Consider the following 2851-nt stretch of genomic DNA (forward strand, 5'->3'; position numbering starts at 1 on the left):
TTTTAACTACAATATTTAATACTTATTACTTAGTGTTATATTTGTATCAGATTAAAATAATAAATTTAAAAGCAAAATGTAATAATATAGGATACTAAGAAAATTTTAATGTTTTAGCATCAGTGAACGGACTTACAGTTCTATATTTAGTTACCCTGTTTAAGACCTTTAACATAATAAAATCTTTTTGTAGTTTTATGGTCTCCTCCAAGGAATGATTGGTAATTATGTTTAGTGCAGCAAATAGTGAGTTTCTGATTGCACTGCAGCTCTAGTTCATTAGGACTGAGCTAGAATGAGCTTGCACATTTTGAATTAGACTGCAGAAGGGTGCAAGTAGTAAATGAACCTTGGCACCATTTCCAGATTGGCATGTGAAAACCCAAAAGACGCCCTTTGTCCATAGTCATTTCCTCAAATGCTGAAGAATTAATAATGCTTCTGTTCAAAATGAATGTGTTAAAATTGGAAGCCTGAAGAACAAATCTTTTTAAATAACAGGGTCAGTAAACATGAATCACCATTTGTATACGGATCCAACAGATTATAAGAATAGACTAAGTTTTCCAAGGCCTTTCTAGCCTGGGTATAAATGGGGTCATGGTCACGGCAACAGGCTCAGGTCCTCATCTTTTTTGTGTCATCGTATTTTACATGAACTCTAGGTATAAAACATATAGCTAGATTGTATTTTGAAATCCTATTTGACAATCTTGACCAGTTTAACCCATCCATTTATCATGACCAGTCATATATTTGGATTCATTCACCATATTTTGGATTCACCATATTTTATTATTTTCTACTTCCTAGGCTTTTTACTTGTTCCCCATCTTTGCTTGCTTGTTTGCTTGCTTGCTTGTGTATGTATGTATGTATGTATGTATATTTGCATCATTCATTCATTCATTTATTGGATTGAATATTCTTCTCCTTTTTCTGTGCAAACAAGTGTTTTTATTAAAGTACAGGGACACGGGGCGCCTGGGTGGCGCAGTCGGTTAAGCGTCCGACTTCAGCCAGGTCACGATCTCGCGGTCCGTGAGTTCGAGCCCCGCGTCGGGCTCTGGGCTGATGGCTCAGAGCCTGGAGCCTGTTTCCGATTCTGTGTCTCCCTCTCTCTCTGTCCGTCCCTCGTTCATGCTCTGTCTCTCTCTGTCCCAAAAATAAATAAACGTTGAAAAAAAATTTAAAAAAAATAAATAAAGTACAGGGACAGGACCCATGGGAAGAACTTGAATTGAGTTTTCCTTACTCACTTTACCCTACTTTACTGATTTGGGAGTTACTGATTATACTTGACTGAAAATCTAAGATTCGTCAATATCTCTTTCTCTCTAAAATGTATGGACTCTAATTACAACATGCCCCTACCACCCAGCCTCTTCCATATTAATTTTGATTGCTTTTCAGCTTCACTTAATTTTGTCCAGTTCTATAATAGTGATTCTTCATTTTCTTTTTTTTTTTATTAAAAAAAATTTTTTTTCAACGTTTACTTATTTTTGGGACAGAGAGAGACAGAGCATGAATGGGGGAGGGACAGAGAGAGAGGGAGACACAGAATCGGAAACAGGCTCCAGGCTCTGAGCCATCAGCCCAGAGCCTGACGCGGGGCTCGAACTCACGGACCGCGAGATCGTGACCTGGCTGAAGTCGGACGCTTAACCAACTGCGCCACCCAGGCGCCCCTTCATTTTCTTTTTTATATAATCAACTGTTAATTTGATTTATCCATATTGTTTTGCTCAGATTATTCTTACAGCCCACATCTTACTCTGGGTTAAATTTCCTAAAGTATGCATTTTTACAAATCCTTCTTCAGGGGTCTGAGTGCAATAAATGTATCTATCACCTAAAATGAACAAATCAGGAGACTATAGATACTGGAGAGGATGTGGAGAAACAGGAACCCTCTTGCACTGTTGGTGGGAATGCAAACTGGTGCAGCTGCTCTGGAAAACAGTGTGGAGGTTCCTCAAAAAATTAAAAATAGATCTACTGTATGACCCAGCAATAGCACTGCTAGGAATTTACCCAACGGATATAGGAGTGCTGATGCACAGGGGCACTTGTACCCCAATGTTTATAGCAGCACTTTCAACAGTAGCCACATTATGGAAAGAGCCTAAATGTCCATCAACTGATGAATGGATAAAGAAGATGTGGTTTATATACACAATGGAATACTACGTGGCAAGGAGAAAGAATGAAATATGGCGTTTTGTAGCAACGTGGATGGAACTGGAGAGTGTTATGCTAAGTGAAATAAGTCATACAGAGAAAGAGAAATACCATATGTTTTCACTCTTATGTGGATCCTGAGAAACTTAACAGAAGTCCATGGGGGAGGGGAAGAAAAAAAAAGAGGTTAGAGAGGGAGGGAGCCAATACATAAGAGACTCTGAAAAACTGAGAACAAACTGAGGGTTGTTGGGGGGTGGGAGGGAGAGGAGGGTAGGTGATGGGTGTCGAGGAGGGCATCTTTAGGGGTGAGCACTGGGTGTTGTATGGAAACCAATTTGACAATAAATTTTGTATTAAAAAAATAAATGTATCTATTGCTTGTTTAGAAGAGATTTTCTTTTTCCACTCTTGAAGACAATTCAATGGGAAGAGGTGTGTAGACATAGAGTTATTTTCCCTCAACACTTTGAAATTATTGTTCTATCATTGTATGACTGTCAACATAACAAGTGTATAGTCAGTCAGCTGAATTTTTTTTCCATTATAAATACATTGTCTTTTCTTCTTTGGTGTCCTAAAACTTTCTTTCTGTCTTTGGTATTCTGTATTTTGGTGGCAATGTGTCTACTTCTCCATTTCATTTGCTTTATCCAGTAGGGGACTT

The sequence above is a fragment of the Herpailurus yagouaroundi genome, unplaced genomic scaffold, assembly GCF_014898765.1.
Source record: "Herpailurus yagouaroundi ecotype Mexico unplaced genomic scaffold, PumYag 184, whole genome shotgun sequence".
NCBI classification, from domain to species: domain Eukaryota; kingdom Metazoa; phylum Chordata; class Mammalia; order Carnivora; family Felidae; genus Herpailurus; species Herpailurus yagouaroundi.